Raw genomic sequence first — 25,545 nt, forward strand, 5'->3', positions numbered from 1 at the left:
AAAAAAAAAAAAAAAAAAAACTCAAGGCTGAGAATCTTCTCAACTCCTCTGCATGCTTTCAGATAGTCCTCATATTAAGAAGGGAACATAGTAAGCATATCACTTAATACCCTTAAGTAAGTAATTGGGGCTAATTAGGTAAAGAGATTCCCTGTATGAATGCCAAACGTGTGCTCTGTTTACCATAAAATACTTCCTAGACACATCAAAGAAAAACACATCTGATCCTAGGGTGATTTATATCCTCAGCCAGCACATGCATTTCCATCTGATTCATACTACATGCTTTGGTTTTCAACTGAAAAATGAACAGTAAAAATTTGAGTTTCACAATGCTGGAAGAGTTACTTCATCTCCCTTCATTTTCTATAAAATGATGGTGCTAAATCACTAACAATATATTAATAATGAGCACTCGTGCAGAATTTTAAAATTTACCCTCTAATACATTATCTCAAAACAATTCTCTTTGAGTTACCCTTCTCTTCATTTTACAAATGAAGCAATTAAATCTCAGAGAGGTTAAGAAAATTCTCAGCTGCACAGTGAATAAGCCAGAAGTAAGGCTCAAACTCAGAACTTTTGACAGAAATCTCACACTTTTTACAGCACACTCTACCATTTCCAAATGGTTTCTATGTTCTCTTTCACAGGAGCATGTAGCAAAGTTGCCTGGGGGAGAGTGTGGGGATCATGCAGTAGGAGTCAGCAGCAAGCAAGTCAGTAGGAGTTTGCGTATCTTGTCCAAAATACGCAAGAGAGCAGACAAATACCAATGCAAAGCGAGAATGGTCTGTTCATGTCCTTAGCCCACTTTTTCATGGGATTTTGTTTTCTTGCTAATTTATTTGAGTTCCTTGTAGATTCTGGATATTAGTCCTTTGTCAGATGTATAGAGTGGGAAGATTTTCTCTCACTCTTGGGCTGTCAGTTGACTCTGCCGACTATTCCTTTTGCCATGCAAAAGCTCTTTAGTTTAATTAAGTCCCACCTATTTATCTTTGCTTTTGTTGCATTTGCTTTTGGGTTCTTGGTCATGAAATCTTTGCCTAAACCAATGTCTAGAAGATGATGGCCAACAAACATATGAAAAAATGTTCACCATCACTAATGATTAGGGAAATGCAAATCAAAACCACAATGTGATACCACCTTACTCCCTCAAGAATGGCCATTATCAAAAATTTTTAAAAAATAGATGTTGGGGTGAATGCAGTGAAAAGGGAACACTTCTACACTGCTGGTGGGAGTGTAAACTAGCACAACTACTATGGAAAACAGTGTGGAGATTCCATAAAAAACTAAAAGTAGAACTACCATTTGATCCAGCAATCCCACTACTGGGCAACTACCCAGAGGAGTATAAATCATTATACAAAATAGATACTTGCACAAACATGTTTATAGCAGCAAAATTCACAGTTGCAAAAATGTAGAACCAGCCCAAATGCCCATTAGTCAACGAGTAGATAAAGAAACTGTGATATATATATGATGGAATACTATTCAACCATAAAAAGGAAGGAAATAATGGCATTTGCAGCAACCTATATGGGATTGGAGACTATTATATTAAGTGAAGTAACTCGGGAATGGAAAACCAAACGTCTTATGTTCTCACTTATAAGTGGGAGCTAAACTATGAGAAAGCAAAGGCATAAGAATGATACAATGGACCTTGGGGACTCAGAGGGAAAGGGTGGGAAAGTGGTGAGGGATAAAAGGCTACAAACTGGGTTCAGTGTATACTGCTCTGGTGATGGGCATACCAAAATCATCACTAAAGAACTTACTCGTGTAACCAAATACCACCTGTTCCCCAAAAACGAATGGAAAAAAAATGCAAAGGGAAAGCAGCTCTGGAGAAAAGGGGTAAACGACTGGGGAAAAGTCAGAGGAGAAATTTTCCTGGGTGAAGTCCACATGAAGTGACTGATAAGGCAAAGTATGTGTTTTTATCACCTCTAATAATCAAACCATTATCTTTAATTCATATTTTTAAAATGTTTAAATCACTCTCATTTACGGAATATTAACCTGGGAATTACAATTTCATTAAACTTTCTTTTGGTCAAAAGCATAATCACTTAAGCTATAGCAATTCCTTAAACTCAAATCGAGAAATAAAAACCAGAATTATCTTTGAAGAAAAAGAAAAAGAAAAGCTCTCAAGTCTCTCGCTATGGTTCTAGATGTTCAGCAGCAGGTATCTTTGAAAGCTGAATCTACCCTGGTGGGTAACCCACCGTTATTTCAGGATGGTGTCCAGCGTGGGGTGAGGGGGAATCTAGCAGATAGTCTCTTGGCTATAGAGGATCTGGTAGGCCAGGCAAATTCCTAGACAGAAAGAAGTGTCCTTGGGGTGATTAGTAAATGCTTTCTGAATGAACAAGAGGAAAAAGAAACCCTAGTCTCAGCAACTGTCTCCTTGGATCCACAACAACTAATCTTGAATTCAAGAAAATACCTAAATGAAGAAAAACTTGCAGCTAAGGAAATTAGAGTTTGGGAGAGAGGGGAAAGATTTCCCTCTTGGATGAAGGCTCATCATTTGATGAAACAAGCTATGTGGTGTTCTCTCCTCCAAATGCTCTATTTGAAAAAGCTACCAATTATCTGATAAATTCTGATTTATTCTCTAGTGACTTTACCCTTCTTGTAATGTCAGGCAATCCATTCACCCAGTGCTGAATGATTAAGTTTCTCTTCTCTCAGTTCTTCTTCTATAAGTTATACTTTCTCTAGAGGTGTACAGTTAGCTTTTCCCCACCTTCCTCCAGACTTACTTTTCCTGATGACACTTATAAAGGCTAACACCTTTTGAGAGTCTAGGCCATCATATTCTCTTTTAACATGGTTAAACTTTCCAGGAATTTTACATTTCCTTTCAGTTGGTTTAGTACATTTTTCCATGTAGTTGGCATTTAAGTGAGTAAAAACTTCTGTTCCAAGCAAGAGAACCATAAAACATTCAACAATTGCTCTCCAAGGAAATGCAGAGTCAGAGACTCAAACTCATGTTTATCAGGCAACACTGCCACACCTTACACAGCTTCCCCAGGAGGGACTCCAGGCACAGCTTCAAGTAGTCCAAAGCTTCTTTATGGTCCCAAAGTCCTCCACAGAGTTGCCTCTGGTTGCTGTACCCTAGACCACAAAGGCTACAACAAACCACATAAGAACACCTCACTGAGGCACCTCTGCCTCACTGAGAGCTGCCCTTTGGGACCAAGCCCCTATACTGGGTGCCATTTTGCACTATGTATTCACAGATTGCCCCCATTCTGGGTCTCTGGGGCTAATGTCACATTTTTAGATGTTCTTTGCTCTCCTGCCTTTCAGATCTAGTGATTGCTACTGGTTTCTTAAATCCATTCTCACGATGTTAATAATTTTTTCTTTTGTTCATTTATCAAATACATTTTAATTAAATTTATAGAGTGTGACAGGTACTCTTCTAGGTCTTAGAGACAAAAGAATTCTTCTTCTTATGATGCTTACATAGTAGGAGGAGGCCGGTCACCAATAAGTAAACAGATACATGAATAATAAGGCACTTATCAGTACTATGAAGAAATGCAATCAGAGTAAAGAGTTAAAGATTAATGGGCTGGATGTTTTAGGTAGTTGTGAGGGGAGGCCTGTCATCAACTGATGACACTTGAGCAAACGTATGAGATGGTAGGAAAGGGAGACATTCAAATTTTTGCAGAACAGGCATTCTAGACTGAGCTAACACCAAGTGCAAAGACCCTGAGATGAAAGTATGTTTAGGATGTTTAATGAACAACTCTTAAGATCCTGGTCACTCACAGCTCAGACCCAATCAGCTTCTATCTTGGATACATCCATCACAGTCACCAACAAGGGGAAGGAATGGAGCCCTGATGCCAAAAAGGAGAGGCTGGACAGTTACTTGTTACATAGTATGAAAAAAGAGACTCCAGCACTGAATGGGTGGCTGGGACTCTTGACATTCACACTTCAGTTCCATGATTCTGTGTGAGCACATATATGTGTCTACATCCAGGTAACCTGTCCATATAATTAAGGCAAATGAGACTTGAAAAACATATTTAACTCACAATGATTATGATGCTGTCTTTATGTTTGAGAAAAGTAGACATTATCATCAATTCCCAAGCATTTGCATGAAAATAAAATCATGCAGAGAAAGAGGACTGGAATTTAATTTTTAAAGCAAAGTTTTGATGTGCTGATCAAATTCTTTCATTTTCCCAACTCTTGCTATGCTTCTGATTTCTACCATTCATGGATCAGCAACAGCTAAAGATGACCTTCTACAAAAGACTTGATAAAGTTTACGAATTACTAACATAATGAGTCATATTTTCAACTTCTGGTTTAAGTTTCAATTTTTTTTTTAAAGGAGGTGATATGGCTTGGCTGTGTCCCCACCCAAATCTCTTCTTGAATTGTAACTCCCACAATTCCCACGTGTCATGGGAGGAACCAGGTGGAAAGTGACTGAATTATGAAAGTGGGTTTTTCCTGTGCTGTTCTCATGATAGTTAATGAGTCTCATGAGATCTGATGGTTTAAAAAAAACAGGAGTTTCCCCGTACAAGTTCTCTTTTCCTGCTGCAATCCACATAAGATGTGACTTGCTTCTCCTTGCCTTCCACCATGATTGTGAGACTTCTTCAGCCACAGAGAACTGTGAGTTCTCCATTAAACCTCTTTCCTCTGCAAATTGCCAAGTCTCAGATATGTCTTTATCAGCAGTGTGAAAATGGTCTAATACAGAAAGTAAGAGTGTTATTCAGTATTTTAAAGCTTGACATCTAAGTGGTTTGGTTCTAAGGGCTAAGTCAAGTGTATAGCCCTTATAGTTTTATGTCATGGTTATATCATAAATAATAAATGATAATAGTAGCTACAGTTTCATTGGTCATGTTATAGACTCTGTTTTAAGGCAAATAATTTATTTATCTCACAAAAAATCTCTGTGGGAGGGGTACTTTTATTATCTCCATATCACAGATGAAAGATCTAAGACTTAATAAGAGTAAGGAATTGGCATTAACATCACAAAGCTGGTGGATGTCAGAGCTCAGCCTAGAACCTACTTCCATATGATGCTCCTGTCCAAGCTTTAGAGTATTTAAGAATCAGAGTTCTACTTATGCTATCATCATGGAGCAAAACCATTGGTGAGTATGACTAACTTCATGACTTGATTATTAAGTCCTTTCATTATTTTTTTTTCTCTCTTGCTAGATTGTGAATGTTTCCAAAGTACATTGTATAGTTGGTAGCTCCTCAAAGGAACTCAGAAAAAAAATATTTGTTCAATGACTGAATACACATGAGGACTGATGGCTAAAGGACTCTAAGATATATCAACTGAGCTCTATTTTAAGTTGGAAAGACTTCATGACTTGATTAAAATTAGCAGGTAACATGCATTTATTTTGGAATTCATTCCTTAAGGTTCAAGATGGCGAGAAGCTAAACTGAAAAATAAATCTCTACCAATATGTTTACAGATGAACTCTCTAGCTAGGTAAGATGGGCATCACCTGATCTCAATATTACAGCTGATTATTGTCTAACTTCAAAGTGGTATTCTAATGTGAGACTATCAGGCCATGGAGGAGGAGAAGATGGAATGCAGTTAGGGGTTATACGGCCAGGGATGGGTGGGAGGATGGGGAAGCAATCCTGCAACCGTTTGTGGGTAACAGCAGTTACATAAGGCATGAATTTCAATGTGCCAGAAATTCGTTGCTCATGCTAGTATTTACGGAGTTCCCTTGCTCCCTCTTCTTGATATGGGGGTTGTTTTGCAGTCAAGTGTAATGAAATCAGCACTGGCTTAACAGGCTGGAAACTGCCTGTTATCCCAGCCTCTTCAATCACCAGTTGTGGAACCCTGGACAAATCATTTAACCTTAACAGACTTCAACTTTCTTATCTAGAAAAATAAGACAATAGGAACAGAATATCCCTTCAAGCAATTCTGTGAATCAAGGAGAATTTACAGCTTTTGCCATTTAAGTCCTCTCTTAAATTTTTCTCTTGCTAGAATGTGAACATTTCCAAAATACATTGTAGAGTTGGTAGCTTCTCAAAGGAGCTCAGAAAAAATATTTGTTCAATGACTGAATATACATGAGGACTGATGGTCAAAGGACCCTAAGATATATTAACTGAGCTCTATTTTAAGATGGAAAGCAGCATTCATCCTTCTTATATAATAGTAATATTTACCAAATATTTTTAATGAAAATAAATTGTTTCTATTTGAAATTATAGCTAAATGATAAACAGTAAAATCATATATAAAGTATAATCCTACCTTTATAAAAAATGTAAATGTTAATGGATCAAAAAAGTTGAAGAAACATACACCAAACAATTGACGGTGGTTTTCTGGGAAAGAGATTAGGGCAGAAATAAGAGTGATATTTACTTTCTACACTAAGCACCTCATTATGTCTAAATTTTGAATTTTATCATAGTACACATATAATTAGTTTAATTCATTTTTTAATTGCTAAAACATCTTAATTGTATCAAACTAGCCTGGCCAGGAACTGTTTGTGTCACATGTTACATGTCAACTCATGCAAAAAACATTAGACCCAAAAGATTGTCTGAAGCCTAGAGATACTTTCTTGCTTTTACACTACAGGAAAAAAAATACAGGGAGATAATGTTTTTTTCCGGTTAATACAAGTGTGAATGAAAAGGTCTTTCTTTTTTTTAGTTCCTGTGACCCCCAGGAGGGAAGGCTGTGGCTGATTATTAGATCATTTGAGTGTGTGGGTTGCCTGGAAGCGACAGCTAGCAAAGGCTGGGAGATGGGAAAATGATAAAGCATGTTTGGCTTACAGAGCTGCTGAGCTGAACAGCAGTACTCTCACCCAGATATTATTCTTGTTAATTGTATCTGATTCCACTTGATTATGTATTTCATAAAATCTAAATATTGGTGGGGGAGGTCACTTCTCCATGCTACTCATCAGAAATCTCAATAAAAAGGGCACCCCAGAACCCCTTGACAGAGAGTCATGCAAACACATTACCCTTCATTGTGACAGATTTGCTCCAGTAAATATGATCACTTTTTTCAGCTTGTGTCTGTAATCATTTCTAGAACACTTGATGCCATATACCCGAAGAAAATGCCCTTTCTAACATAATGGAAGAAAAATATGGGCTTTCATGTCATGTAAAAATTATAGCATTCACACAAAGAGGGGATTTATTTCTTATGTGTATACAGTTCTTCTCTCTGTTGTTATTGATGAATGCAAAAAGACAAATGTAACATAAAAGGAGGAAATAACAGCAGGATGTGGAACTGACTGCTGACTTCCCATCCAGTTAACAGGGACAAACTGCTGAGGCTCTCATCTATGGCTTCAGGGCATCATGGGTGGCAAGAGAGTTATGGAGTGATCAGAAACTCTACACCTTTGAGAATCAGAAGGATTAAATGCGATAAGCATAGGTTTTGGGCTCAGACCAGGTTTTCAGTCCAGCCGTCTACTCTAGCTTTGAGAGCTTAGGTAAGCTAATTCAGTTTTCTGAGACTTGGTTTGTTCAGCTGTCAATGGGGATACTGACACCTATTTTTCAGTGTGTTACAGAGGTTAATAATCCATAGTAGTAGCTTGTATGGTACATAGGAGACCCACTCAAAATGTCTTTTGTCTATCTCTTTTTACCTTTGCCATTCATGCTTCTTTTCCTTTTCTCTCTCTCTCTCTTTTTTTTTTTTTTTGGCAGAAATAGCCAAGCTCTGTCATTCTACCTTCTGACCTCGAATCTTCAAAACAGGCCAGCAGTGCCATAAGCCAAGGCCAGCTAAGTTTACAAGTGGAATAGTTTTCTTCTCTTTTTTATCTTGGGTCTTAAAAAACTCAAAAATATGGAAGTATAGTAATAACTACATGTAAATTTATAAATGAAGGACTAGTCTACATGATCTTTACATTTTCCTCTAGCCCTGAGACAAAGAGATAAGTAGATAAATGATAGGCAGATGGAGCTCTTATTCAGTTTTCATTTGTACATTTTGGCCTTGCTTTTACACTGTGAATACAATGTTTATTGACTAGAAGATTAGCCAGGTCATGAAATGTTTAGTAGCAGCTCATACCACCATGATGAATGGTGTTTCCTTCAATATTTTCAATCAGGACCCCTGCCATACATACTGTTCCTGCATGTTTACACCAGTGTTGGAAAGCTAGGATGCATCCTTTGTGGAAAGGGCAGGGCTGAGACTAGGGTCAGATGAGTGAGGCACCTGCACTGGGCACAAAATTTAAGGTCTTCCAAAAAACTCAGTAATCAAGATAAACAATATTTTAATGCAACATTTAAAAAAATCATAATGCAACATTCCATGAGGAACACAATATCAAATGTTAAAGTCAGGAACCAATGCCGCATTTGCTTCTCTCACCCCTCCCTCATCCCAGCCCTGGGCAGAATCTGGGTCTCAAATCAGAATGCAGAAGTTCTGGCCTTAGTTCCGATATCACTTAGCTACAGTAAGCAAAAGCCTCAGGCAAGTTGCTGCAGTCCATTAGTTCTCAGTTTCCTTGTGTCATTTCACTTGAAAGTCTGATTAGGTAACTTTTAATGAACCTTTGAACCTAGGACAATTCAATGATTTTCTATAATATGAAGTTGCTTTATTTGAAGCATCATCAATGACTCCCAAGGGCAAGTTAGTTCAATAATTCATTCAGTTATTCAATCAAAAATGTTACTGAACACTTACTATATGCCAAGCACTATGTTAGGAGAAAAAAAAAATACAAAGTTGGGGACTACTGAAACACATAGAAAGAGAAGACAACCTTAGTGTTAAGAGGTCAGGACAACTTTGCTAGAAAGTGACTCTGACCCAAAAACTCAAAAGAGTTAGGGGAGGGCAAGGATGGAATTCCAGAAAGAGGTAACAGCATGGCCAAAGTCCTCAAGGTAAAAAAGCAAAATCTCATTGGGGTAACTGTAAGAAGTTTAGTTTGGCTGAAACATGAATAGGATGGATGGGGGAAAAACGTCTTTGATTACAGCACAGTAATAGTATTTGCCAGACTGTAATGCAAAGAACACAAAGTTACGAATCAAACCTGGGTTGCAGTTCCTGCCCTGCTGCCAAATAGCCAGATGACAGGGTTTCCACATCCACTGGGACTGTATTTTAGAACACATGACAGATTTTTCCATGAAGAAGGGAGGCATTTAATTTCCTACAGAATGTTGTAAATCTCACATCTGAGATATTTACAGTTTATGTCCCTCAGTACCAAAGAGGTGCTGTTATTAATGTAAGTAGCAATTTCCCCAAAACAATCTGCTAAACAGCTAAGTCCCCGTTGTGTGATGCCTATGAGGCTGAAGGGGCAAAGACCGGCCCAAAGTCAAGCAAACTTTCATCTTCCCCAGACAGGTGTGAGAAGTGGGCAACTAGGCAAGTGTTATTGGCAGGTACTCCCAGCACATGTCTACTCAACCTAGGCTATGACAGCCGAGCTGGTCTGCTCCTGACGTATTTGTGTCTGCTGATTTAATTTCTGCACTTAGGAAGACAGGATTCGAGCCAGCTATTTATAACCATTCCCCTCCCCCCACCAAAAAAAACGTTTTAATGAATGCAAAAGCACACCATCTCTCGAGTCCTGAGCATAAAGTCAAAGCTTTTGTTTTTAGCCTCCCTGCTATCACACATAATACTCTCCATTTATTGAGTGCTTACTCTGTCCAAGCTTTACAAGAAACTCAGCTAATCCTCACAATCCTCTGCAGTGGGTTCTAGTATTGCTCCATCTTAAAAGCAGGAGTAATTGAAAGCACAGAGAAGTAAACTGTGTGCCCAAAGTTGCACAGCTGATAAGTGGCAGAGCCAGAACAAAGAATTCAATTAATTTAGAATTCTGAATTAATTCAGAATTAATTCAGCTTAACAGCCTGTCCAACTCTAGAGTCTGTGCTCTCAACCACTGTGCTACATAAACAAATCAGGCTCATCAGTCTACATACCCAAGTGGCACCACTGAGGTATGACACTCAGAGGCTCCTTAAGTTTCCAGGACACTCAAGGATCTGAATTCTCTGAGCTTCAGAGAACTCACTTCAGTCATTTAGTTGTGGGGAAGAAGAGCATCTTCTGTACCTGTCCTCAAATCTGTCTTTCCATGCCCTTGGGGAAAGGCATCCTTTCTCCCTCTCTCCTCTCCTGCTCTCATTTCCCAAATCCTTTTTTCTTAGACAGTTTGTTTCATCTTCTCCGCCTTAATAAAACCTGTACTTAAGACTCACTGTACCTTCTCCCTATACCTACAGTCCCATAACTCTTTCTCCTGCTGGACTTTATAAATGGCTGATAGTTACACATTGCATGGGGGTTTTTTTTGTTTTGTTTTAACTTCTCATTCCCCCCTGAACTCTCTGAAATGGTTTCTGAGCACGCTGCTTTACTAAGATTGCTTTCCTCATGGTCACCAGAAAACTCTTTCTCATTGTCCTTTTCAGTTTCCTACTTTCAACCTTTTCAAACTCCCCTCACTTAAAATCATCCTGGTAATTTATACATTTGATGAATGGAAACTGCTTGTACAATTATGAAAATGGGCTTTGAGACCTGACTGATACTTCGTAATTTGGTAGCTAAAGACAAGCTACTGGGTCCTCTGTTTCAGCTGCCTCAGCTGTAAGGTGTTGTAGACATTAAGTAGGATTCCACGTGGAGGCACTTAAACAAGTCCTGGCACAGCTGGGACTGCTTCTGTGAAATCTGAGCATTCCTCCTGATTCTGAGGCTTTTGCTTTCTTGCCAGTTCTTTTCCTTCTTGTCTGAGTATTAACTTCCTATGCTCTTTCCTGGGGCTTATTTCTCTACTTAATCCCTAAATTTTGCTAAATGCTGAATTCAGTTTTTGGCTCTATGCTCTCCTCCTTTTCCCATCTTCTTCCCTAATAAAAAATAGTAGTTGGCATTTGCTATGAAATCACTAGATGCTGGGATCTGTACTAACGCTTTCCAAGATGTTCTGGTGTCACCCCAAAATCAATTTCTGCAAAACAGCATTGAGCTTTTTACTTTCCTGAGCTAAACTCCTTCCCCATCCCTCTGTCACCATCAATCCAGCTACCAATGGTCAAACCCAAAGTGCTATCTTTGACTTGCCTTCTGTTGCACCCCCTGCAGTCAATTTAAAAACAAGCTCTATGTCTTTTTCTCCATTCTGGTATCTTTTATTGGCATTTTCAGACTGAAATTCAACATGTTTGGGCTTGGTTCAGTAAATAATCTAGTTCCTGGGTCTGCAGTGTTGATGGCTGGAACACAGATGATCTGGCCCTCATTCCAGGATGCAAGATGCTATGGGCTCTTTAAATGAGATCCATATGAACTCTCTGGTGCAGAATATTTTTAAAGTTTTCCCAAAGTATATTAAATCAGGAAATTCTGACAAGAAAGCGGGAAAAGGGAATTTACATACACTGCCATCCTACTAAGTATCAGGAACTGGCTAAATGCTGTTGCTTCTGAGATACAGTGATGATCTCATGTTTTAAATATAAAAAAATAATGCCATGATGCTTTTTCCTAGTGGCACTTCAGAGTACAGTTATTCTTCATAGAGGCAGCTGAGAAAATGCATTTTTTGTTTTGATTTGTGTCCTCCTGGCACGTTTTAACACTGACCTCCAAGTCAGTTGATCACCTTGGAGAAATGGAAGTCATGATTTATCTTCTGTTCTAATGCAGGAATCATCACCTCATGGCTGGGTTTCTGATTCATTTATTTAATGATTCATTCAACAAATATTTATTGGGTCCCTACTCCATACCATGCCTGTACTAAATGCTGGTAATGCCACTGTGAATGCTTCTCTCTCACAATGCAAAAAAGGCAGCTATACAAGGGAATGCGGAGGAAGAAGAGGGTGATACAGGAGCACACAGAAGGAAAGCCCTTCTTAGATTAGCAGGCTTTACTTTCTTCACTTGTCTTTCAGATACATCTCCTTTAGTCCACCCCTACTGCCACCACCCTCATCATTTAACATCTGTATTTCCACAATACGTTGCCTGCCTTCAGTCTCACCACCTCCAAGTCATCCTCCACACTGGGGTCACAGTCACCATTCTCTAATGCAAATATGATTACATCTCAAACTTTCTCAACGTTCAAACAAATACTCCTAGCCTTTCCCATAAAATGGGAGCTCTTATGCTTGGATAGTGTCATTCACACTTGATTGCTGCTTATGTCTCTTGCTTGATGTTGTGCCACTGCAAGGAGCTAAGAACCCACATATCTTGCTACAGCCACAGAGAACCACTTCCAGGCCTTACAGAGATATTTCTGCCTGGAAAGCCCTTCTTTTCTCCTTGTCCTCGTTCACGACTCAGCTCATGTCAAGTTCTCTAAGAAACCTTCTTGATCTTCTTACCCTCCTTGAGTTTGATGCCCTCCCTTTGTGCTTCCACAGCATTCTGGGCATATCTCTCTGAAAAACTGACTCTATAGCACTAGTTGTTAATTGGTGTCACCCAGGTGCTGTTCACCCTCAATGGCGCTAACCACATGAGATGGCTTATTGTCACCCTAACTTATCAGGCACTCTCAAATATTTTCTCTGCCTGGAATGTCCTTTCTATCCTTTCCTACCTGGTAAAAGACTATTCATTTTTCTCAGAGATCACCTGCTCACATCCTCCTGGGAAAGGAAAAATTACTTTCATGCCTGAACTATTGGCACATGGTTTATCCTACAGTTATAGCAGTTAATTAGATTGAATCATAGTTAAATACCTGTTTCCTCAATGACCGGGACCATTTTTTTACTTTCTTGCCTTTTTTGCCAGCCTCTAGCACATAACAAGTGCTTATACATGTTTCCTGAATGTTGAGAAAATCCAGAAGGAGGGGATGGAGTATACAGCATACACATTAAGATCTCATAATACAATATAGAAGTATCCTGCTTTCTATTTCATGTGTGTTCTTTTTGTATTTACAACTAGGCCATAAACACTTTGAGGGACAGAATGATGTTACATGTTTTATATGACTTACAATGCTAAATACAGGATAGGTGGTCAATAAGTGCTTGTAAATGGAATCTGAGTATAATCAAAATAAATTGATCTTGCAGATGAAGGAAGAGGAAATATATAGGAGCAAAGCAAATAAAGAGCTCTAGTAAAAGCAAAAAATATTCTTGATCTTTTCTTGCCAAGGTTTTCAAAGAAAATGATGACAGTGTTCACCATGGGATAAAAAGGACATATGCTGACAATTATATTTAAATCCTCTCTATGCCAATTTCACTTGAAAATATTCCTGGAAAGGTCTCTACTTCACTTGTTATTTGAAAATAAGAAGCTCAGATTTCTATCTTTCTGAATACCTCTAAAAATCATAAAAACAAAGCTATTTTAATAACAAGCATCCCTTTCCCAATTTCCCTCTTTTCCTTTTTCTTTCTCAAAAAAAGCTCTTCACCTTCAGCTGTGCTGACTTGAGTCAAGATCACTTTCATAAGTGTTTCTCAATTAACCTCACCAATATCATGCTTTTTCCTACTTCAAAGGATCCACAAAATGTTAAAAATGAAAAGGTCCCCATCCCAAGCAGCAGAGAGAAGCCCCAACCTGTCATCTCAAAGTGAAGATAACCTCCCCTGGTGAGGAGCAGCAGTCATAAGTACTGGATCTGAGCTTCCAGAGTTTACTTCTGTCCGCATCAGCTTGGCTTCCAGATTCCCTACACACTTTTCCTAAAAATCCAAGGTTCCTCATTTGCACAAGAGCCAAAAATATACCTGTCTGCCCATCCCACCTTCCAGGTACAAACAACACGTGAAGGTGGAGAAACTTTCACACGAGGCTCTTTCTAGACCTAAACAACTAATTTGTAAGTATGCTACACGTTATCCCAGGAATAATGAAGTCTTTTACGCTCCAGATGTGACATTCAAGCAACCTCAAAACTAGATTTCCACCAGATGATTAGGAGCTGCCAACCATACACATAGAAGGGGCATAGGAATTCAGTGAAGGCTGCAGAACACCTTCCTCCAGTCAAACCTCTTCCTGCCTTCATTGGCCTCTAGTCACGCCTCTCCTAAGTGACCATTATCTGTCCCTTTTCTATCTCCCTTTGTCCCAGTCCTGGACTCCTCACACACTGACCCAGTCTCCGCTGTTTCAAAAGGCCATTCGATTTGACGCTTTTCCCGGGTACAGCGGGTGCACTGCACTCTGAAATCCCGCCCCTGTGGGACTGGCATTTTAGGAAATCTTTTTCTCAGGACCTTTTCCATTGGACCAAAGAGATATTCAGAACCGTGCCTGTCCACCAACTAGATAGCAGACAGCAGAGAATCTCTCCCAGGAAAGAGGTTGAAAGGAAAAAACGACATCCCCACAAAGAAAAATAATAACCCAGAATCCTCCACATATTCCACACGTGCGTGTCATAAAACCCTTGGGAAATGGGTTGGGGGAGGATAAAGACCCGGCTTCCCACTGCCGCCGCCACCGCCACAGCAGCCCCTGTCCAGCTCCCAGCGCTGCCGCGTGGTGTACATGAAGACAGCACCTTCCCCGGAGAGGAGAGATCCTGACTCTCTGCGTTTCTAGGAGGTGATTATGGCAAGCCTTTCAGTAACTCATCATTTATCCCCGCACTGACCCGAGCCTTACCCCTGCGTCTTTGACACTAGAGCTCAATCAGAAAGCCGAAGGCTGCCCGTCCAATTTTCCAGGTGACACCCCACCACCACCACACACACAACCCCACGATGCGCCTAGGGCGCAGAGGGGTGGAAGGGAAGGATGCCAGGTGCCCATGCCTGAGGGAAAATCAATGGCAACGCTTACAGCTTGGGGTGAGAAATCCCAACCCGCGCCCGGGTGGAAGGACTTGGCATCAGCTACCTGCAGGGCGCCCCCGCCTGCACACCCACCCAACGAGTGCAGGCTCGCGTTGCAGCCCGGAATGCAGTCAAGAGGGTGGAAAGGGACGGAGGGAGCCTCCACGCCCCCTTTGTCTCCACGTTTCCCAAATGACACGGAAGGAAAGTTTACGAGCAGGGAGGCGGTAGCTTTCTGCTGGGTCAATCTGACATCTCGCAGGAGGCGACCCTCCCTGGGTTCGTCCTCTCCTCTGCACAGCCCAGCGCCGCCTTCATCTGCACCTCGACACCCACAAGCAAGGCATGGGACACCTGCGCTGCCGGGTCCGGCCAGGAGCCTGCCCCCGCCCCACGCTGCCCCACAGCCCAGCTGCAGCGACGTCCCGAGCGGCCCGGCTGCAGGCGCCGCACTCACCTCCCGCAGCGGAGCGTCCTCTCGTGCGCCCTACTGGGCCGTCCGGCTCCCGGGGGCGAGGTGCATTCAGGCGGCGGCCGGAGACACGCTCTCCCCGCGCTGCTGCATTCCGCCTGCGTGGGAGAGCCAGCCGGCGAGCGCGCGGCGCGGGCGTGTACGAGTGTGTGTTTGTGCGAGTGTGTGTATGTGTGTGTCAGTGTGTGTGCGCGCGCCCGTGGAGCGGAGGTGCGCGGGATCACAGATCCCGCTGGGCGCCCATCCCGCGCTCTGCCTCCTCCGCTGCCTCCTCCTGGCTCTGCCGCTTGCGCAGGGTCCAGGTTTCAGGATCTCCTGTTTGTTTAATGAAAGGGAAGGAGCAAAAGGCTGGCGGGGAGGGGGCGGAGGAGGGGAGAGGAGGGGAAGGGTGCCGGGCTGCGCATGCTCAAGAGAGACTCCGCGCTGGCTCGAGAGCTAAGGCTGAGCGGAGAGAGCGAGCCTGTAGGAGAGGCGAGCCAGGCAGATTGCGTCCAGCCGAGCGGTAGTTGCTCCGCGGGGTTCTCAGGAGGCAGCGGGGAAAACCCGCCGCAAAGGTGCGCCCTGCGCGGGGACTCCTCGGCGCGTGCAGTGCTGGAAGCCAGTGGTGGGATCCCCACCCATCCCTGAAGACCGCTACTGCCTGGAGTCCTCAGTAACGCGGGGCTGTCCTCTCCCTGTGTGGTTTTAGCGCTGGCGCAGGCATTCCTGTGGGCTATTCTCTCGCCTCTACCCTGGGGGCAACCGAGATGCGACTCCCCAGAGGTCGAGGAGGAACCACAGGCTGCAGGTCGCCCCGAACTAAAATGAGTTTCCCGATGTGTGCTTCTTTCTTCCCCTCCCAACTTCCACTCCTTTAAGAGCTGGAAAAGGCAACATCCAGTCGGGTCCCACAACAGCTTTAATGGGGAGAAGGCGGGGAGGGAGCTAGGGATAACTCTTCCAAAGAACAAAGGAGGAGTGGAAGGAAGGAGAGTGGCTGAGGATCCCATACTCAGCCTCCTTTGGTGACAGGGTTAAATGGAAGAGACATTTGCCCTATTCAAGAAGGAAACAAAACAAAAACAATGAGTTCATTGTCCCCCTTGCCTAGAACGCCAACGCAATTCTAGGTCTTTGTGGGGTTTCTGGCTACTTGGTAAAGTGGAAGAACTGTCAACTCGAAGAGAGTCCAGTAAGAGAACCTGAGCCTGCGATGGCACCGTAACCTGAGGCCAGGGGAGATGGCAGGTGAGTCTCTGCAAGTGGAGTGGAAACTTCTTGGGTGAGATTGTTCTATGAGCAAAACAGAATGCTTAGGATCCACTCAAGAGCTTCTATTTTCAATCTTTTCCCTGTTTAATCGCTCTGTCTCCCCACACACCACACTTCATTTTGTCGCCTGTAGAAGAAAAGACGTCCCAAGCAGGAGACTCACTGTAAAGAGATTTCTACCTCCTTTTTATTCATTTTCTGTCCCTCCAGAAAAGGATTACCTTTGGTTCCCTCTGCTTTGGAGGAATAGAGGACAGCCTGCCTTGTGCAAATCTTTTCCAAGCTTTCATTAAAGATCACCTCTAAGCATTTCCACTATACAGTGGAAGCGAGCAGATGCCTTCTTGCTGAACTCTGACCCCCATCCCATTCATCTTCCCAATAATAATACCAAGTGACACTCGAACAGCAGGACAATTAGATCAAATCCTAGAGCACACCCAGAGGAGAAAAAACAGCATGTCTAAATACCACCAACAGAAACAAAGTTTAGGAGAACAGACTTTCAGGAAGGAAAGAATGAAGGGAAAGTTCTTAAAAAGAGAAAGTGCCCTGGGTGTAATGGCCCGTTTCTTTTCTCAGTCAGTCCTCTAAAGGAGTAGAATTGCAGCATCTCTTTGCTTAAAGGACAGTGAAAGTGAGTCTCCATCCACCAAGTAGGGGACATTAGGTTCTCCTGAAGAGCAGCAAAACCTCTATTAGTGAACCGCATAGGGTATTTGGAGCTCCTCCTTCCCAGCCTGTATTTATCAGGACTTTCCTTTGGTGCTGGGCTTCTTGGAAGGCATCCAAGATAAATCTGCCTTGTTGTCACATTCCCCTCAGAACAGTAAACAGTGTTTACTGGAATTTCAAGGTGTTAGCATTGGTGGGGCCATTTGCTTCCTTGAGGCAAGAAAGCCATTCTCTTTGCACTAGTGCATAAGCACATAGTGAGTGACGGCTTTGAATCCATGAACCAAGTGGGGCTGGGGCTTACAGTTCACTCAGCAGGAGACAGTTCTAAGGCACTTTCTCCTATAGTGATAAGTATCCAGGGTTGCCTGGCCAAGAAGCCCACTCTATTTGAGCTTGGCCTTGGGTGAGAGGGAAAGGGATACCACTCCCATCAATGCTTAGGGACACCCTGTTCACCATTTCAAAGCAGAAAGTAGCTCCAACAAGGTCAAGGGTGAAGAGGAATTTTTAAATGCAGAATTGCAAATAAAGTGAAATCTCTTTATGGTGCCTCTGCTAGGAGATGGTGAATGAGCAGTTCTGGAAGAGATTTTTACTGTTTAGGGACAGTGGGGGAAACACAGAGGACATTAAGTGAGATATGTACATAAAGCACTTAACATAGTGCCTACTGCATAACAAGCTGTCCATAACTTGTAGCTCTTATTTTGGTTATCAATACTTTTATTATTAAAGTAGTTTATTTAAAAAAAAAAAGGCTAAAAACATCTTTTTTTCCTTAGCTTAAACAGGCAAAATAGATAAAAGCCAAAAGCCTTCCAGTTTTCCTTCTGGCTTCCTCCATCGCCCCCTCACTCATCACCCTGATCACTGATGTATTCAAATCCATGTAATGAAAAGCATGTTATAAAAACGTGTGGCAGTGTGAATGGGGAATAGCTCCAACTCTCACCCTTCCACCCTCAAATCTAGATGTGTGAGATAGCTTTGTCTTTCAGTAACATGCCTCAAGCACTTTTTGCCACTCACGTCTCACAGTGATTAAGGACTCCTGCCTGGCAGTCTCTTGCTATAATACCCCACCTACATTGGAACACCAAGCTTTGTATTTTTACTCTTTATTTTTATTTTATTTCTTTTTTTTTGCCTGCCTTCTAATTTTAGCTATCAAATGCGTTACTCCTCCTAGGTAACGGAATGCCCAAAGCCAATTAATATGCACACATCTGCAGATGGTTTTGAGATAAATTAATGGTAAGAATTTCAGTAGCTGCCAGTATTTTTAATGCTCCTTTATCACAGATTTCAGACTTAGTATTCATCTGTTCTACTTAAAGAATTATCCCTAACCTTTGTACCTCCTTCTATAAACCAGCCAACAAAATAACCCAGCATTGTTGCCTGGACATATATGAAATTACATATTTTTAAAGAAAACTAGCTATTAAATTTTAAATGAATTAGCTATTCAAAACATAGTATCAAAAATTATATAATTAGTAAAAACCAGTAACAAAGCACTGAACATAAAATTCTCCAGAGTTATGATGCTATAGTGGTGTCTGGATTCTTAGAAAACTGTATTTTCTTATAGTTTTCTATATGTTTACATATAGTTAAACTATATTTATGAAAATTGAATTAGATTATATATAGGTGAGGTAACATAACTCTGTCATGATACAGTATGTACCAAGATTCTGCTCTGAATATTTTCTAAGAAATATGAAATATACCATTTCCATTTGAATTTTATCTTACCTATAACTTTGGTTTTTTTCAAAAATCACCCTAATAAGACAAATAAATATATAATGTTTTCTTCCTGTAGAAATTCCTTATATATAGCAATCTTTTCAGGTTCAATAAAAATGTCAGGGCATTACTGTAAGAGCTAAACTATTGGTTTCTTATTCTAAGGATTAAAGTGTTTCTGGAACTATCAAAAACTATTCCAAGACTATCCCTACAGCCCTTTGCATATACTCTTACTGTAACTCTTAACATCAAGTTCTTTTTTTATATCTGCCTTGTCCCCACTAGGTTGGATGTAAGCCATTCAAGAGCAGGGTTTCTTTCTTTTTTTATGCTTCTACTGCCTTGTGAAATAAGAAAGATGTATCTGTTCAGTAAATGTTTAAGGAGTAAATGAATAAATACATTGCCAAAAATGAATTTCTGTTGGTAACACGTTGACTTTGAAATAGACTACCAAGTACCAAGATACTTGGCATTCCTTATAGATGATGAAGTCAGTAGACACTGTTTTGTGTGTGATTATCTATAAATGGCAGTTGAGATGAGAAAAGCAAATCAGTAGATAGTTTTTAATCCCTTTGGAAACATATATATTAAACCCATTCTAATTTTTCTGGTTCAGAAAGCGAATTCGTTTTGGCTCTAAGTGTACTATTATTCCAAGGATAGATTCATGCTGACCAACCTAATCCACCAAAATAACGTTCTAATGTATTAAACTTTGCCCCTAAGTAGTACAAAATCTTTGGGTCAATCATGGTTAGAACTCTTTTTGTCATCAAGAAAAGCCAAAAAGTAAAAAGGACCACCCGTAGAACTTTACCCGCAGCATTTCTACTATAGCTGTCTTGAAAGAAAGGGTCTAGTAAGAAGCTGGGTCTGTTTTCATGAAAGAGTCTAGTAAGAAGTTGGTTCTGTTTTCATGGATGGGAATTTGGGTGATGGGGAGCAGGTGGGGTGGAGGAAGGCTTAACTATGAACAGTCTCATCTCTGATCAAAACTACTCTGAGACAGGGAAAGGAAGATGGGAGGACCAGGGGATTGGCATCCTGTTTATCTTTTCTCTTTCATTAATTCATGCATCTAATAAAAGAGTTTATTAAGAATGATCTGAAAGAGAGAGAGACAGAGAGATCCCAAAAAAGAAGCTGCAGTCTTTTATAGACTAATCTCACAAGTAACAGGCCATCACTCCTGCCACATTTTTTCAATCATACAGACCAACCCTGGTACTCTCCTCAGATTATCTTAATTTTAGGGTGATTTTTCTTGCTAGAACCCTGACTGATATAGATTTCAAGAATCTCTTTGTTATTTATGAACTCATCTCACCCACCTTGGACCTAATGCTTGTTGTTATTTCACATGCTCTGATTTCTAGGTTTCTCCATATACCGTGGTTTATAATCCGGGTTAATGCCTCATATGGCCCAGCCCCCAGGATCTATGCACATATGTTGCTGGAGCTCCCACCTAGTTTTCCATGTCTGCACAAGTAGGACCAGATACCTATCACTGATTCCATCACTGTTTGATTCCACCTCCTCGTGCCATCCCAGTTATCCCTTCTTGGAAGCCTCATTGGGAATTGTGAGAATTGTGATTCAACCTCTCTTGGGTTTTACATTTTGTAGATATTCTACTGTTAGCTCTTCCCTTCTGTGGACTGTGCCCTTATCCAGGAGGGGCAGGTTTGCAAAAGGCCATCTATCTCTTTTTCTCAGTCTGTTCCATCTGGCAATGTGGACCATTCACCTCCAATGGTTGATAAATGGCATGATGTGTGTCTTTATTTTTATTATCTTTAAAATGAGAGGGCTGAACTAAATTACTCAATCATCTTTTTTTTTTTTTTTTTTAGAGACAGAGTCTTGCCCTGTCACCCAGGCTAGAGTGCAATGGAAGGATTTCAGCTCACTGCAACCTCCCCTTCCTGGATTCAATTCTTGTGTCTCATCCTCCCAAAAAGCTTGGATTACAGTTATGTGACACCATGCCAGGTGAATTTTTGTATTTTTAGTAGAGACAGGGATTCACCATGTTGGCCAAGCTGGTCTTGAACTCCTGGCCTCAAGCAATTCATCCGCCTCAGCCTTCCAAAGTGCTGGGATTGAAGGCATGAGCCACCACACCCCGCCGTCAATCATCACTTTTTAATAGTCTAGTCGAGGGGTCAACAAACTTATCCTGCAAAGGACTAGATTGCATATATTTTAGGCTTTATGGGCCACATGGCCTCTGTCACAACCACTCTGCTCTACAGCCATGGACATGGAATAAAAAATGAGAATGGCTGTGTTCCAATGTATTAAAAACAAAACAAAAACAGGTGGTGGACTGGATTTGGCCAACAGGTTATAGATTGCCAGCCCTGAGTCTAACTCTTCATTTTCCACACTTTATCATCTCTGGCATCAGCAATGTGTTGAGTAGAAGGAACTTGAATCTTGCTTTCTGTCCTGCCTGTAGGAAAATAATAAGAACCATGAAATGGAGTGCAGGAAATCTTAGTCCATTGTCAGTTTAGGGGCTCTGCATCAGCGAGTGTGGCTTTCACACTATCTTAAGAATGCATTCAGAAAATTATTTTTCTTCCTTTTTGTAAAGCAATTGGCTGTGTTTTCCACACAGAACAGTGGAAGCAAAGGCAACTATACTATTTTTAACCTAAAACCAACATATGTAGCCCTAAAAGTTCAGCGAGAGGAATATTTGAAAGGAAAATAAAAACAATAGTGTAAGCATGATACTCCTATTAAAATGGAGCAGGTATATATTCTAATTATGACTAGTAACTTAGGAAAACTGCCTCTAAAGATAAACTCAATCCCAATAAAACAAATACATTCTTATCCAGGCCCCAGTATAGGAGCAACACTTCTGAGTTGAATTCACACAAGTTGAGCTGCTGTCTGAGCATTTTTCCACATTCAGCCCAAGTTACGAAATTCAGCTTATCTAAAAATTTCACTCAAATTTCACTCTGAGTTACAGATTCAATGCAATCCCTATCAAAATTCCAACATCTTTTTTTGCAGAAATAGAAAAAAATCCATTTTAAAATTCATATGAAATCTCAAGGTTATTTGGGGGAACCCAAATAACCAAGACAATTTAGAAAAAGAACAAAATTAGAGGTCCCAAACATCCTGATTTCAAAACCTACCATGAAGCTAAACAAAATACAATAGTAGTGGCCTAAAGACAGACATAAAGATTATTGGAATAAAGGACCCAGAAATAAACACTCACATATATGGCCAAAGTTATTTTTGACAAAGTTGCCAAGACCATTCAATGGGGAAAAGACAGTTTTTTCTCAACAAATGTTGTGGCCAACATGCACAATAAGGAAGTTGGACACTTACACCATATACACAGATTAACTCAAAATGGATCAAAAACCTGAACACAAGAGCAAAACCTACAAAACTCTTAGAAGAAAACCCTTAGTGGAAAAGCTTCATGACACTGGATTTGGCAATGATTTCTTAGGTATGACACCTAATGCGCAGGCAACAACAGAAAAGATAGATAAATTAGACTACATCAAAACTAAAAACTTCAAAGGACACCATCAACAGAGTAAAGGGCAACCTACGGAATGGGAGAAAATACTTGCAAATCATACATTCCATATGTCTGATAAGGTATTAATATCCAGACTATATAAAGAACTACAACTCAACAACAGGAAAAACCACAACCCAATTTAAAAATGGGCAAAGGAGTTGAACAGATATTTCTTCAAAGAAGATATAAGAACATCCAATAATAAGCACATGAAAAGATGTTCAACATCACTAAGCAAATCAAAACCACAATGAAATACCACTTCACTCCCATTAGGATGGCTTTTATTTTAAATAATGGGAAATAAGTGTTGATGAGGATTTGCAGTAACTGAGACCCTTGGTCCAATGGTGGAAATATAAAATGGTGCAGTCATTATGATGGTTCTTCAACGAATTAAACATAGAATTACCATAAGATACAGCAATTCCATTTTTGGGTATATACCCCTAAAAATGAAAGGGACTTGGACAGACATTTGTACACCCACATTCATAGCAGCATTAGTCACAACAGCCAAGATGTAAAAGAAATCCAGGTGTCCACTGACAGATGAATGGATAAATAAAATTTAGCATATATATATATATATATATATACACACACACACACGTATATATACACACACACACATATACACACACACACACACATACACATACACATGCAGTGGAATATTATTCAGCCTTTAAATTTAAGGAAAATCTAATGCATACTATAACATGAGTAAACCTTGAAGACTATGAGAAATAAGCCAGTCACAAAAGTACAAATGCTGTATGATTCTACCTATGTAAGGTACTTAGAATAATCAAATTCAGAAAAGCAGAAAGTAGAATGGTGGTTACCAGAGAGTGCAGGTAGGAGGGAATAGGGAGTTATTACTTATGGATAGAGTTTCAGTTTTGGAAGATGAAAAATGTTAGATGGATGATGGTGATTGTTACACCTAAAAATGGTTAAAATGGTAAAGTTTATGTTGTGTGTCTTTTACCACAATTTTTAAAATTAGAAAAAAAAATTGTAATTCACTCCTTCAGTTACTCCCTCCCAGAAAGCTTTCCCTCTAAAAAAAAAATATTAATGGCACCCATAACCTAGTAAAAACTGGATATTAGGCTGACATTGAGTTGAATTCCAGCTCTGTCAGGGAACGTTTTAGCTACACGCCCATAGGCAAGGTACTCTAAGCCTGTTTTCTCATATACAAAATATGGAAAGTAATTTATCTTAATAAATCATGAGAAATAAGATAAAAGATGTCTGGCAAGTAATTGACAATCAGTAAACAGAAGCTATCAGCAGCAGCATCATTCATATTTCCCATCCAAAAGTCACCTTAAAAACTTGAGGTCATCTTTGGCCTCTTATTATAACCAGTTACCATATTTTGTCACCCTGACGGGACAATTCTTTTAACAAAATGTTTCATGATTTTTTTGCTTCCTCTTCTCAAGGCTGACATCCCAAGTATCATCCCTTCTTATCATCAAGCTGGGATAAGAAGAATACGCAAAGGGATCTTTATGTATATATTTAACTTTCCTATAGGAATTAGGCTATGATAGTCATCCATTCATTCTTCTTTTATTTAACAAATAGGTATTGTTTGTGCCGATGTAATCAATGAAATTGAGGCCAGGACCTCAAGATAGTACTCTGAACAAATCCTGCCTAATATTCTGACTTTGTGTATGTATGTTATTTTCAATTTACAAATGTATTGGGCAAAATAACAATTTCATGAAAGGTATAAAGGAAAAGCCTCGAGGACGTAGCTAAAAAACAATCTTAAGGTGTTGCTGGAATAATATACTTCAGTCATATGAATATTTTATGTTAACCACCTAACTTTGATATAGATATGAGTTATGATTTTAAGTCATTTAACTGAAGCCTTTAAGAACATGGCTCCTAGCCCTTGCATAATTCAACAGCACTTTAATGGTAAATGATACATTAATTCAGCAAAGTGCCTAAACCACTCTTGTAACTAGGAAAACTATCTCAGGAAAATTACTCAACTATATACCAAGCTATACAAATCTCTTCATAAAGTACCAATGATAATTAATCATCAACTATCAATTATAATATTATCATCATCATCAACAGATAACCTTCATCGGAATTAGTCACCTTTAGTCTAGATAGCTTGGTAAACCAAAGATTCAATAAAGTTAAGTGTCTTTGTTTTGGTTTGCAGTTTTCCCCTTTTTGCCAGTAATGGTATCCATATTTCCTCTAAGAAAGCACTATTCTCCAACAACTAATCCATTTGTTTTGAGTGGGATTGAGAAACCTCCTCCTGCTGCAAGCATGTGCATAGAATTCCAACCTAGTTAACCAGAGTTTCCCATTGCCCTGGTCATTGTGGCGTCTCAGGGATAGCAAATGATCCAAAATGGGAAAATTAGATTAAAATTCAGAACTTTTGTTCCCATGAAAAAAAGGCCTCTTTTTTACCAGACTGCTAAGCATTTAAAATGCTGTAAGGCTGGGAATGACGGAAGAGAAACCTTAACACAATTTTGAATCCCTAATCCTACTATGCCCTAAAGTGTCACTGGACTTTTTAGTTACTTGAGCAGTTAATTTGTTTTTTGCTTAAGGCATTTTGAATTAGATTTCCTTTCCCTGGCCCCACTGAAAATGTCTTTATGGACACATTCATTTAGGCACTCTTTAAGAATAAAAATGGTAAATAAAAGGGAAAGAAGGCAAAGGACAGGGACAGTGTGTAAAGGATCCCTATGGCTGCACTGTGACTGGTTTCTAGCCCAGGACATTTTAGGCAGTCTTTCACTTATGAGCATACATCTTATGTGTCCTCTTCTCCTTTCCTGAATTGCCAGAATCGATGGCTGGCACTCTTCAAGGCTGACACCCACCGTTAGACAGATGGAGCTGAGTGGGGCAAGGCAGAGGCCAGGGAGAC

At 40.3% G+C, this 25,545-nt stretch overlaps 1 protein-coding gene across 1 annotated transcript in view; it reads right to left on the bottom strand.

The window, feature by feature from the left end:
- PLPPR1 (phospholipid phosphatase related 1) overlaps positions 1-15,718 on the bottom strand; it is a 301,713-nt gene extending 285,995 nt beyond the window's left edge. Inside the window, exon 1 of the mRNA XM_017527790.2 lies at positions 15,332-15,718. The gene's annotated coding sequence lies outside the window, so the exon portion shown is untranslated. The remainder of the gene's footprint in view (positions 1-15,331) is intronic.
- Positions 15,719-25,545: the final 9,827 nt, after the last annotated feature.

Source organism: Cebus imitator, unplaced genomic scaffold (genome assembly GCF_001604975.1).
Source record: "Cebus imitator isolate Cc_AM_T3 unplaced genomic scaffold, Cebus_imitator-1.0 Scaffold51, whole genome shotgun sequence".
Taxonomy (NCBI): Eukaryota; Metazoa; Chordata; class Mammalia; order Primates; family Cebidae; genus Cebus; species Cebus imitator.